General features: G+C 39.0%; 1 protein-coding gene and 1 non-coding gene across 5 annotated transcripts in view; one reads left to right on the forward strand and one right to left on the reverse strand.

The window, feature by feature from the left end:
* Pde1c (phosphodiesterase 1C) overlaps nt 1-14,492 on the reverse strand; it is a 782,675-nt gene that overhangs the window by 595,438 nt on the left and 172,745 nt on the right. The window lies entirely within an intron of this gene.
* LOC123455379 lies at nt 679-782 on the forward strand. The gene has a single exon (XR_006633868.1). It is a non-coding gene; the product is annotated as a U6 spliceosomal RNA (small nuclear RNA).

A 14,492-nucleotide genomic window follows, 5' to 3' on the forward strand; every position in this document is an offset into this window, starting at 1 on the left:
TAAATGGTGCTTAGGGCAAAACTGGCTCAGAGTAAGAACTAAGTATCAAGCAACTTCTTCAATGACCATCCTTGCTGTGCCATTTTTTTTCCTCTTGTACATGTCAATGCACTTTCACAATGCTCATTTGTCCTAGTAGCCTGTGAATAATGGGAAGGTTTACATTACAAAGACAGAGTCAGAAAGAGGGATAGATAATCCTAATGATGACCACTACTTTGCACAGTTCTGGCACCAGAACTTTTGCCTCCCTGTTGCAGTTGGTTCACATTGCTGGTAGAAATCACCCAACCAAGAGCAGCTTCTGGGAAAAAGACGTTTATTTTGGCTTACAGGCTCAAGGGGTAGCTCCACGATGGCAGGGGAAAACGATGGCATGAGCAGAGGGTGGACATCACCCCCTTGACAACATAAGGTGGACCACAGCAACAGGAAGGTGTGTCAAACACTGGCATGGGGAAACTGGCTATGAAGCCCATAAGCCCACCCCCAACAATACACTCCCTCCAGGAGGCATTAATTCCCAAATATCCATCAGCTGGGAACCTAGCATTCAGAACACCTAAGTTTATGGGGGACACCTGAACCAAACCACCACACTCCCACATGATTTCCAATGTGTTACACTTTATAAAGTTGTTTTAAAACCATAGACCTTTTTTAAAGATTTATTTATTTGTGCTCATTTTGGCAGCACATATACTAAAACTGGAACGATACAGAGATTAGCATGGCCCCTGCGCAAGGATGACACGCAAATTTGTGAAGCATTCCATATTTTTCTTACTCTTGAGGGTTGAGAAGAATTAGTCTAATGTGTCAAGATAGTGCTAAGAGTCCTCAGATATTTGTATACCATAAGTGACAGTAAAATGCCAATGTTCAGCAAGATATTCCAGCTGGGAGTTAACAAGTTGGGTCATTTTGAAACTTGACCTTTTGGTTTTTCATAGTTTTCAAACTTCTGAGTAGATGGTAAAGTATGTCTAGTGTTGGCTTCTCTTATAAAACAGAAACAAAGCATTATGCCTTCATGTATTCTAAGCTTCACTGTCTCTCATGTTCCTTGAGCTTCTTAATGGTTTGTGCTGGCCATGTAAAGTTATTGGTAACAGTTCCATGCTTATACCAAAGAATTAAATCTGATTCTTCATATCTGATATTTTGACAGTACTTCAACTGGATAAAGGATTTTTGGAAGCCAGTCACAGAAGTTGAAAATAAACTAATTTCTACATAATTATGATGCTTTAATGGAGGACTCATTCTAAAAACATTTTTGCTAATACAAATATTTATATTTGGTCAGGAATAAAAAAATTGAGGCTGGTTTAGACTTACTGGTATCTTATTTTAAGCAAAGAAAAGGCAACTGAGCACTAGTTTTCTATCTTTAGAACAGTTTATGCAAATATAGTATAAAGATCTTACTTTAATATTATTTTAAATATTGAGAGGTATTAATGCCATCTTTTTTGGAAAACCTATAACTTGCTCTAAATGTTGGCAATAAGTTTATCAAAGGGTTGTCTTTGGTGTATTAAACATTTGCTCTTCATGCATCTTTAATTTTCTTTCAAAGTAAATTTTGCCTTTGAGTGCTTACATGTTGTATACAAACACAGCAATATACTTTGTTGCAGGAAATTTTCCTTTCTTGGAAAGTGGTTGTAGTCATCTTTGTTCAGTTCCTGAATTTTGTTTTGTTTTTAAACATGATGCAATTTAAAAATTTCCTTTGCATCAAGCTGTATGCAAAACATTGATGCAGTGCAGCACAAAATGAAAGTTTGTATTTAATGAGAAAAAAGATTAATTTATTTAATTATTAGAGACAGAGAGAGGGAGAGAGACATAGAGACAGAGAGAGAGAGAATAGGCACGCCAGGGCCTGCAAACACTGCAAATGAACTCCACACGCATGCGCCACGACGTGCATCTGCCTTACTGGGACCTGAAGAATCAAACCTGGGTCCTTAGGCTTCACAGGCATGCACCTTAACTGCTAAGCCATCTCTCCAGCCCTAAAACCATAGACTTACAGGAGAAAATTCCTTTAAAAGCTTTAATCACTCCCTGATCCTTACTGAGAAAAACTGAGCTGAGAGACCATCTCTACAACATTCAACAGATCCCAGCTCCAACACCTGAGACTGATTTGTCATAATATCCTTAGCATAAGAACATTCTAAGTGCTGCAAATGTTGTCACTGAGTCCCTGCTTCAAAACATTTCCAATCTACTTCTACCCATAGTATCAGGAACCTCATGGTAGAAAACACTGTCTCTTCACACCTCAAGTTGACCCACTGGAAGCTCATGGAATGGTGTACACATGGCTATACTTACAGAGCACCACTTACTATGTAGGTGCTGGCCATAGGGTGGCAGGACTCCATGTCACACAATTCAGGACTGTAACTTCATAGGAAGGCAGAAGAAATGCATGAAAGGAATGCCAGGCACAGAGAACAATGGAAGGTGATATGGAAGCAGGGGTCTTCTCAAACTGCACACCCCATGGCTGCTTCCCCTTAGGATAGATGTGCTGCCCACCTATCTGGAAGAAGTGGTTAAAGGGATGAGCAGGAATATAAGCAATAAACCAGGTGTGGTGGCACATGCCTTTAATCCCAGAACTCGGGAGGCAGAGGTAGGAGGATCACCTTGAGTACAAGGCCACCCTGAGACTACATAGTGAATTCCAGGTCAGCCTGGGCCAGAGTGAGACCTTACCTCAAAAAAACGATATATATATGGTGTGTGTGTGTGTGTGTGTGTGTGTGCGTGCGTATGCAAGCAATAAGCCAGGACACATTGGTCATGAGAACATTGGCAAAGTCAAAGGTATCTGTGTGACCCAGATACCTGCAGGAAGAGCAACACTGCACAGCCCCATATTGGGGCTTGGGAATTGGAAAAGCCTAAGAAATTCCCTTAGGACCCCACTAGTCCAGGGCCAATTGCTAGGGACTTAGGTTCAGGAGTAAAGGACTCAAATCCTTGCAAAACCAATGTGGGGTGCCTGCCTGCACCAGTCTCAGGTTGTCACCATTGTGTAACTTCTATGCACTCTTTCTGCCACAAGTTCAGAGTTAGGAAGAAATAGGAAGAGTGCCAGGAAGATTTGGAACCATGCCTGTCATATGGTGTTATCCTGCATCCTGGAGGTTCTCCATGTGTGGTGGTTTGATTCAGGTGTCCCCCATAAACTTAGGCGTTCTGAATTCCCATCTGATGGAGACTTGGGAATTAATGCCTCCTGGAGGCCGTGTATTGTTGGGGGAGGGCTTATGGGTAGTATAGCCAGTTTCCCCTTGCCAGTGTTTGGCACACTCTCCTTTTGCTGTGGTCCACCTTACTTTGTCCAGGGGGAGATGTCCCCCCTCTGCTCATGTTGTCATTTTCTCTGCCATAGTGAAGCTTCCCCTAGAGCCTATAAGCCAAAATCTCTTTTTCCCACAAGCTGCTCTTGGTTGGATGATTTCTACCAGCAATGTAACCTGACTGCAACTGCTTAGTTTCCCTCAAGGTGTTCCACGACTCTTTAATGGCTTTGGTCAAAGAAAAGAGACAGGGTCTGTGAGCAGCTCCAGATAACCAGAGCTCCCATCCATTCAACCTTCTCAGGTGTACAAGGTTGACTCGTCTCTGTTCTACACTTTCACCCCTCCTACACTCCTAACCCATCTTCTACTCTACCTCTGCCCATGCACACAGTATGCCTTAAAAGCAATGGTTGTCTGTCCCCTTGATTTCTGCTGGCCCCTTTCCATCCAGACAGCTCAGGAGAGGTCTGGTGCCATCTGGGCTGTGGCAAGCCTTCCCTGGAAAAGAGACCAGTTGGGAAAGTCACAGGAACTTTCTACAAAGTTCTTGGATGATCCCAGAATGACACAGATTCCTACATCTTGAAGACACTGGTATAGAAGAGACAGGCATGAAAATGGAGGCCAAACAGTCAGAGAATGTCATTTACTACAGTTCAGTGAGAAGTTATAATGACTCTCAATTTTTTGAAACAAACTGAGAAAGAATAAGCAACAAGCCCAAAGCTCTAAGATCCTGAGTGGCAGAAATCGAACACAGTATTCAAAAGATCTAGCATGCTTTCTCCCTCCCCACAAGAACCCCTTTAGGTGTGAGTACTGAATAATTCAGAAACAAATTCTAAAGTGAAAATGATCTAACAGAACTGTTTTTTTTAGGTGGTACATAATGGTTCCATTTTATGCTGACTAAAACTATTTTCTCTCAGTTTTGTAGAGGTTTTATGTCACCTCACAGATGGATGTGGAAAAATCAGTTATACATTTTTAGGTAGAGGCCAAGTAGCTAGGGCAGAGTAAGAAGCATTTCATTCTAGTTTTGTTTTTTTTTTAATTTGTTAGTGTATGTGTACACCATGGTATCTTGCAGATGCAAACTAGTTTTATGTGGATGGATGGGGAATTGAACCCCAGATAGAAGACTTTGAAAGCAAGTACCTTTACTGCTGAACCATCTCCCCAGCCCAGAAAGATTTCTGGAGCGCATACCTTAAGAAGAGGTAAAGATAGGAAAAGCTTTGGACCTCTGTTTAATAGTCATCACAGTGCCATCTACATGAAACCCACAACCACATGTGAGTCATAATCTCTGTTTATGGGGAGTAAAGGAATGGTGAAGGCCAAAACAAAAGGTGCATCACAAGTTTGGGCCATTCACCACAAAGTAGCAATTCTGATCCAATCCCAGATCTGTCTTGACCCCAAAGCCACAGATTTTGGAGTGGGGTAGAGACCAGGTATAAATTACACAAGCCAATCATGAACAATTGCTCAGTAACAAAAGAAAGAAATCCCAAAGATAATTGTGTCAGTCTCAATCGCCATTCAAAGCCTTATGAAAAACAAATTAATAGCCATCACTCCTATTTAAACCATCACAGGGTAGAGCCATTCCTGATTAGCTGACTTTGACTCACTAAGGCAGCACAAGCCAATTCCAAAAGAAAAATGACTCACAAGAGGCCAAGTGGCATGGATCGGGAGGGAACTCAGTAAGTCACAGTCTCTAAGCCAACCCACATTACTATTGAAATGTGACCATACTACATTAATTTCTTCATCAAGCATAAAAGAGATGCCCCAGAATCATAGAATATTTTTATTAACTTCTCGATTTCTCTTCAAGTGCACCTTTCAATACTTAAAATCTGTTAAATTCCTAAAGCAAAACACTTAGTAATACTTCAGAAGATACTGGGGAGGACAGAAATGGAATTTTTATAGCAAGCCTGCTACTAACTTGAGGTTAAATCAACTTAATGCTGATCACTTCTAACACTCATTTTCTGTATTTACCAAGAGGACTAGCTTTTGTATCACAGAACTCTGTACAACTTCTTGCTGAAGTCCTGTCCCTCTCTGCCCACACTCTACTAAACCTATAAGCTCATTCCAAACCCCATCATTTATTCAAATTCCACAAGGACTGATCCATTTTCTACCTTCATTTTTACTTTTGCTCACATGATTAGTATTTCATATGCATATTAAATATGTACTGACATGCATCAGACAATAGAAGATAGAAAAGCTAGTAATAATAGCTGAATTCCTACTAAGAGCAGTGTTTTTGTGTATATGACCATATTGAATCCTTTTCTATGGAGGAATTGAATGGGATGTTAGGGGTTCAGGAAAGTTTTTGAACTCCAACTCCTAGGTTTCTGTCTACTTTATTTTTATTTTTGAAAATTGGTGATCCAGAGTCCCAGCCACTACAATCGAACTCCAAATGCTTGTGCCATCTAGTGAGCATGTGCAACCTTGCACTTGCCTCACCTCTGTGAGTCTGGCTTACATGGGATCTGGAGTCGAACATGAGTCCTTATGCTTTGTAGGCAAGAGCCTTAACCACTAAGCAATCTCTACAGCCCTTGTATCTGCTTTTAGCCAATGAATAGAATAAAATAAGACTGAGAAGGATAATTATTAAATTGTTACATTTATTGAGGGAAGTACAGAACCAAAGAAAGGAAAATGAATACACCCACCTAGCCTGAGAGCCATGTGGAAAAAACAAAGAGAGGGCAGAAAAGAAAGTACACAGAGCTCCTGCCATGTGGGGAGCAGGAGAGGGTAAAGATCTGATGTGGAAAGTAGGGCTAGAAGGTTCTCCCCTCACCTTACCTCAGCCCAGCTGGGCTGAGAGAAGGAGAAATGTACCAGAAGATGGAGGTTCACCAGTGGTCAGGCAGCCCAGAGAGCAAGAGCTTGCCCTCTCCCCACAAACATATTTATAACCTTATGGTGGTGGCCCCTACTATCCAGTTCAGGTGAGCCAGAGCAATAGTTGATTGATCTGGGCTAGGGACTATCTCAGGAAGAGGCTAGCCATGTTCTGGGGGCTGAACTTAACCAACCACAATGTTAGGATTAGATTTAAATCCTAGGAAAGACATCTCTCCCAGGAAGGGGCCAGGTTGTGGAAAAACAGATCTCAGAAAGAGATTAGAAGTCAGATCATACTTTGATCTCTAGCAAAGTGGGGACTGCAATGATATTTTCAGGTGCCAAGTCACCTTAACTACCTAACAAAGCTACTTGACTCCCTCTCAGAATGTCTCACCCCCATTCTACAGACGAAGTAAACTGAGTTACCTAGTGATCTTCTCAAGGTGACTAAGATAAGTGATAGAACAGAAACTGAATCCAAATAGCTTGTTTCCAGGTTCTAGGAAATTAGTCACTCTGTGCTCTATAGCTGCCACTCCTAGCCCACAGTCAAGGAACTAATAGCTGAAGAAAAGACAGCCTCTTAATCAGAAGGAGACATGTTATGTGCCAAGGAAAGAGAACCAACACAGACTTGGAAGGTGTGGTGGTTTAATTCAGGTGTCCCCCATAAACTTAGCTATACTGAATGCTAGGTTCCCAGCTGATGACAATTTGGTAATTAACACTTTATGTTAGCCAAGAGGTGATATTCACTCCCTGCTCATGCCATCATTTCCCCTGTCATCATGGAGCTTCTGCTCAAGTCTGTAAGCCAAAATAAATCCTTTTTACCCCACAAGCTGACTGCAACAGAGGGTATACAAAAGAATTTATCAGGAAAGTACACAGAGGATAAAGAAAGAAATTATCAGGAAAGTACAAAGTGAGAAGAGATTCCCCACATTTTTGAAAGTTTATCAAACAGGAGGGCTAGAGGTATAGCTTGGTGGTAAGGTACTTGCCTAGCAAAGTGAAGGTATATGTAAATCTAGACTTCTCCTAACTCTACCACTCTATTAATCAATAAATGGAATTGTATCATAACTTAAAGAATAACTTTATCTAGGCTTACAAAAAGTGCTATGCTGGTAAACCAACAATCCAGGACAGGAAAAGCCAAAAGGGAAAAAATACCATGGTTTGTTTGCAACTTCACTTAGTTACCAGGGTGTCTGTAAAACACTCCTTCCACAGCAGAATTCAGGCTACCATTCCAACACCACTGAGCTCAGAGTTCCAAGGTCCAACACACCACTTCAGGAAGTATTTATAGTGACTATGGGAAACTAAGGGCGAGGCTTAGCGCACTCAGGAGGGAGGGGCCACATGTTCAGTCTCTGAAGACTGAAGCATCAGGAATGTTCTTCAGAGATTAAGCCTCTGAACCAAACTCGGGGAGATGCTGATATAATACACAGAAACAAGTAAGAGCTTAGAGGAAAACAGCACCAGAAATGAGACTGAGGTAAACACTAAAGGTCAGAGCCATTATCCAGGGAAAGAGATGTGAGGTCAGAAGGGGCAATGCACAAGCAGGCCTGAGGACAAAGCAGAAAGTTTTAAGTGACTTTACATCAGCTCTCCCTCTTAACCCATTCAACTTTTTGTCCCCAGCCCAAACTAGGAGCTCCTCCTCAAGGCTCTCAGAGCACCAGCTGATGAAAACACTACAGCTACCCAGGAATACGCTCCCTAAAGGATGTGGGCTTCTTTAAAAAATAATTTATTGATTTATTCAAGAGAGAGTCATATAGAATGAAACTAGATACATGCACCAACTTGTGCATCTGCCTTTACATGGGTACTGGGGAACTGAACCAGAGTCCTTAGGCTTTGCAGACAAGCACCTTAACTGCTAAACCATCTCTCCAGCCCAGCTGTAGGTTAGGTGCCTAACATTAGGCAAGGATCAACACACCAGCCACCTGTAGTCAACTAGGCTCTGCTATTTACTTTGTAGTCTAAGCAGCCAAAAAGGCATTATAATTTGAAAGTAGCCAAAAAATGGGAAGAAAAAGAATGTTTGGTAAGAAATTGCAGTGTCCAAAAACAAAACTGTACTGGAAAACACCTAACACCTTAAGCTCCTACCCTGAAGATATATAACATCAAATCAATTGATACAGCTAAGAATACCCAGCTAGCTAGAAAATCCAACCATTAACTTAATCCAAGATGCAAAAATATATACATTATAACACAAGAAACACTAAAAAGCAAGACAATATAAATCCACCTAAAAGTATTAATGCATCAGAAATGACCTCCAGTGAGAACGAGTTAGAGGAAATGACTGAGAAAGATTTCAAAAGAATGATTATAAACATGTTCAAAGAAGTCAAAGAACAAATCAAAGGAATCAAAGAAGAAATAAAAGAGGAAATCAAAGGAATCAAAGAGGAAATCAAAGAAGATGCAGGACACCCATTTAATAAATAAAGAAGGCAATACAAGACATAAATAAGGAAATAGAAATAATAAAGAAAAACCAGTCAGAATTACAAGCAATGAAAAACACAGTCAATGAAATAAAAAAAAAAAACTCTGTAGAAAATCTCACCAGTAGAATGGATGAGGGAGAGGACAGAATATCTAAGCTAGAAGACCAGGTGGCAGATCTAATACAGTCCAACAAAGAGAAAGACAAACTTATAGAAAAGTATGAGTGGGAATTTCAAGATATTTGGGACACTATGAAAAGATCAAATATAAGAATTCAGGGCATAGTAGAAGGAGAAGTATTCCACTCCAAAGGCATAGTAGGCGTCTTCAACAAAATCATAGAAGAAAACTTCCCCAAAATTGGGAAAGAGGTGCCAATGCAGATACAGGAAGCCTTTAGAATCCCAGCCAGACAAAACCTGGAAAGAACCTCTCGTCGTCATATTATAATTAAACTACCAAACACACAAACCAAGGAAAAAATATCGAAAGCAGTTAGAGAGAAAAATCAATTACCTAAAAGGCAAGCCCATCAGGATTACAGCAGATTATTCAACACAAACTTTAAAACCCAGAAGGGCTTAGAGTGATATATTCCAAGTTCTAAAAGATAACAACTGTCAACCAAAGTTACTTTATCCTACAAAGCTATCCATCCAAATAGACAGAAAAATAAGGACATTCCATGACAAAAGCAGGTTAAAGGAGTATTTGAAGATAAAACCATCTCTACAGAAAATACTTGATAGGAGGATCCTCCATATTGAAGAAAAGTAAAAGCACAAATATAAGGAACCTGGTAAAAACAAGCGATACTCAAATACTAGTTAACACAAGAAAGCAAAGGTAGAACCAGAAACACACACAAAAAAATGGCAAACATAAATACACAGGTTTCAATAATATCTCTTAATATCAATGGCCTCAATGGCCCAACCAAAAGACATAGGTTTGCAGACTGGGTTAAAAAGCATGATCCTACAATTTGTTGTCTCCAAGAAATTCACCTTTCTACAAAGGATAGACATTATCTTAGGGTGAAAGTTTGGAAAATGGTGTTTCAAGCAAATGGGCCTACAAAACAAGCAGGGGTTGCTATCCTAATATCTGACAAGGTAGACTTCAGTCCAACGTTGGTCAAAAAGAAAAGGAAGGTCACTTTATATTGATTAAGGGCACACTCCAACAGGAGGACATTACAATCCTAAACATATATGCACCTAACATGGGTGCTCCCAAATTCATCAAACAAACACTATTAGAACTAAGGTCACAGATAATACCAAACACAGTGGTGGTGGGTGACATTAACACCCCACTCTCATCAATTGACAGGACATCCCAGGAAAAAATAAACAGAGAGGCATCTGGACTAAGTGAGTAATAGAAGGAATGGACCTAACAGATATATACAGGACATTTCATCCAAAGGCTGCAGAATATACATTCTTTTCAGCAGCACATGGAACATTCTCGAAAATAGACCATATATTAGGACACAAAGCAAATCTTAACAAATTCAGGAAAATTGAAATAATTCCTTTCATTCTATCTGACCACAATGGAATTAAACTACAAATCAGTAGCAAGAAAGGCTATAGAGCATACACAAAATCATGGAAACTAAACAATACACTACTAAATGATGAATGGGTCAATGAAGAAATCAAGAAGGAAATCAAAAATTTATACAGTCAAATGATAATGAGAACACAACATATCAAAACCTCTGAGACACAATGAAGGCAGTTCTAAGAGGTGAATTTATAGCCTTAAGTGCCTATATTAAGAAACTAGAAAGGTCACAAGTAAATGACCTAATGCTTCACCTTAAAGCCTTGGAAAAAGAAGAACAAGGCAAACCAAAAATCAGTAGACAGGAAGAAATAATAAAGATTACGGCAGAAATTAATGAAATAGAAACAAACAAAAACACCAAAGAATTAATGAAACAAAGAGTTGGTTCTTTGAAAGGATAAACAAGATTGATAAACCCTTAGCAAATCTGACCAAAAGAAAGAGAGAAGAGACACAAATTAATAAAATCAGAGATGAACAAGGTAACATCACAACAGATTCCAGAGAAATTCAAAAAATCATAGGGACATACTATAAAAGCATATAATCCACAAAGTATGAAAATGTGAAAGAAATGGATGATTTCCTTGATCTATATGACCTACCTAAATTAAATCAAAATGAGATTAATCACTTAAATAGACCTATAACAAACATGGAGATCCGAACAGTTATCAATAATCTCCCAACTAAAAAAAGCCCAGGCCCAGATGGATTCACTGCTGAATTTTACCAGACTTAGAGCTAACACCATTGCTTCTTAAGCTTTTCCAGGAAATAGAAAAAGAAGGAATTCTACCAAACTCCTTCTATGAGGCCAGCATCACCCTGATACCAAAACCAGGCAAAGATAGAAGAAAAAAAGAAAATTACAGACCAATCTCCCTCATGAACATAGATGCAAAAATTCTCAACAAAATATTGGCCAACAGAATACAAGAGTATATCAAAAAGATCATTCACCCTGACCAAGTAGGCTTTATCCCAGAGATGCAGGGATGGTTCAATATACACAAATCTATAAATGTAATACATTATATAAATGAGTTGAAGGACAAAAATCACATGATCATCTTATTAGATGCAGAGAAAGCATGTGACAAAATCCAACATCCCTTCATGATAAAAGTCCTACAGAGACTGGGAATAGAAGGAACATGTCTCAATATAATAAAAGCTATATATGATAAGCCTACAGCCAACATATTACTAAATGGGGAAAAACTGGAAGCTTTTCCACTAAAATCAGGAACAAGACAAGGGTGTCCCCTGTCCCCACTTTTATTTAATATACTTTTAGAAGTATTAATCATAGCAATAAGGCAAGAGACACACATAAAAGGGATACAAATTGGAAAGGAAGAGATCAAGTTACCCTTATTTGCAGATGATATGATTCTATACATAAAAGACCTTAAAGATTCTACTAGCAAACTGTTAAAGCTGATCAAAACCTACAGCCATGTAGCAGGATACAAAATAAATACACAGAAATCAGTAGCCTTCATATATGCTAACAACAAACACACAGAGGATGAAATCAGAGAATCACTCCCATTCACAATTGCATCAAAAAAATAATAAAGGACCTTGGAATAAACCTACTGAAGGAAGTAAAGAATCTCTTCAATGAGAACTTTAAAACACTCAAGTGAGAAATTGCAGAAGACACTAGAAAGTAGAGAAACATCCCTTGTTCCTGGATTGGAAGAATCAATATTGTGAAAATGGCAATCTTACCAAAAGCAATCTACACATTTAATGCAATCCCTATCAAAATTCCAAAGGCATTCTTCATGGAAATAGAAAAAAACAATCCAAAAATTCATTTGGAATCACAAAAAACCTCGAATATCTAAAATAATACTGAGCAACAAAAATGAGGCTGGTGGTCTTACCATACCTGATTTTAACCTATACTACAGAGCCATAGTAACAAAAACAGCATGGTACTGGCACAAAAGCAGACATGTAGATCAGTGGAACAGAATAGAGGACCCAGATGTAAACCCAAGTAGATATAGCCACCTGATACTTGATAAAAATGCCAAAAATACTCACTGGAGAAAAGACAGCTTCTTTATCAAATGGTGTTGGGAAAACTGGATATATATCTGCAGAAGGATGAACACAGATTCTTCTCTCTTGCCATGCACAAGAATTAAGTCCAGGGCTGGAGAGATGGCTTAGCGGTTAAGCGCTTGCCTGTGAAGCCTAAGGACCCCAGTTCGAGGCTCGGTTCCCCAGGTCCCACGTTAGCCAGATGCACAAGGGGGCGCACGTGTCTGGAGTTCGTTTGCAGAGGCTGGAAGCCCTGGTGTGCCCATTCTCTCTCTCTCCCTCTATCTGTCTTTCTCTCTGTGTCTGTCGCTCTCAAATAAATAAATAAATAATATTTTTTTAAAAAAAAGAATTAAGTCCAAATGGATGAAAGACCTTAACATCAGACCTGAAACTCTGAAACTGCTAGAGGAAAAAGTAGGGCAAACCCTTCAATATATTGGTCTTGGCAAAGACTTTCTGAATACAACCCCAATTGCTCAGGCAAAATAAATAAAATAAATAAATAAATAAATAAATAAATAAATTTAATTACAATAAGAAAAAAAAGTCTGAATGACTGCCTCGATGAGTATTAAAAAAAAAAAAAAAACCACAGATAATCACTGAGACCTCATGAAATTACAAACATTTTGCACTGCAGAGGACACAGTGAAAAAGCAAAGAGGCAACCTACAGAATGGGACAAAAATCTTCATCAGCTATATATCTGATAGAGGATTAATATCTAGGATATACAAAGAACTCAAAAAGTTAAATAATAAGGAATCAACAAGCCAATCAAAAAAAAAATGGGCTATGGAGCTAAATAGAATATTCTCAAAGGAAGAAATACGAATGGCATATAAGCATCTAAAAAAATGTTCCACGTCACTAGTCATCAGGGAAATGCAGATTAAAACTACATTGAGATACCATCTCACTCCTGTTTGATTGGCCACCATCATGAAAACAAATGATCATAAATGTTGGCGGGGATGTGGAAAAAGAGGAACCCTTCTACACTGCTGGTGGGAATGCAATCTGGTCCATCCATTGTGGAAATCACTGTGGAGGTTCCTAAAACAACTAAAGATTGATCTACCATATAACCCAGCTATAGCACTCCTAGGCATATATCTAAAGGAATCATCTCATTTCCTTAGAAGTACGTGCTCAACCATGTTTATTGCTGCTCAATTTATAATAGCTGGGAAATGGAACCAGCCTAGATGTCCCTGAACTGATGAGTGGATAATGAAGATGTGGCACATTTATACAATGGAATTCTACTCAGCGGTAAAGAAAAATGAAGTTATGAAATTTGCAGAAAAATGGATGGACCTGGAAAGGATTATACTAAGTGAGGTAACCCAGACCCAGAAAGCCAAGTGCCACATGTTCTCCCTCATATGTGGATCCTAGCTACAGATGATTGGGCTTCTGCGTGAGAAGGAAAATACTTAGTAGCAGAGGCCAGTAAGTTAAAAAGGAGATATAAAGGGAAGAGAAAGGAAGGGAGGAGGGTACTTAATAGGTTGACATTGTATATATGTAACTACAATGATTGAGATGGGGAGGTAATATGATGGAGAATGGAATTTCAAAGGGGAAAGTGTGGGGGGAAGGGAGGGAATTACCATGGGATATTTTTTTATAATCATGGAAAATGTTAATAAAATTTTTATCCCTTTAATTTTGAAAATCTGGAAGAAAGGGATGATTTCCTTGATAATTATGACCTACCAAAATTAAGTAAAAGATGAAATAAACTGTTTAAGTAAATCTATAACAAGTATGGACATCCAAGCAGGTAGAAAAAGTCTCCAACTAAAAACAGTCCAGGTCCAGATGAAGTCACTGGTGAATTTTACCAGATCTTGGATGAACTAACACTAATGCTTCTCAAACTTTTCTATAAAATGGAAAAGGAAGGAATTCTACCAATCTCCTAATACCAAAACCAGGCAAAGATAGAACAAAAAAAGATAATTACACACCCATCTCCTTCATGAACATAGATGCAAAAATCTCAACAAAATATTGGCAAACAGAATGCAAGATTATTTCAGAAAGATTATTCATCCTCACCAAGTAGGCTTTATCCCAGAGATTCAGGGATGGTTCAACATATACAAATCAATTAATGTAATACACTTTATAAATGGA

This window comes from Jaculus jaculus, chromosome 16, assembly GCF_020740685.1.
Source record: "Jaculus jaculus isolate mJacJac1 chromosome 16, mJacJac1.mat.Y.cur, whole genome shotgun sequence".
NCBI lineage: Eukaryota > Metazoa > Chordata > Mammalia > Rodentia > Dipodidae > Jaculus > Jaculus jaculus.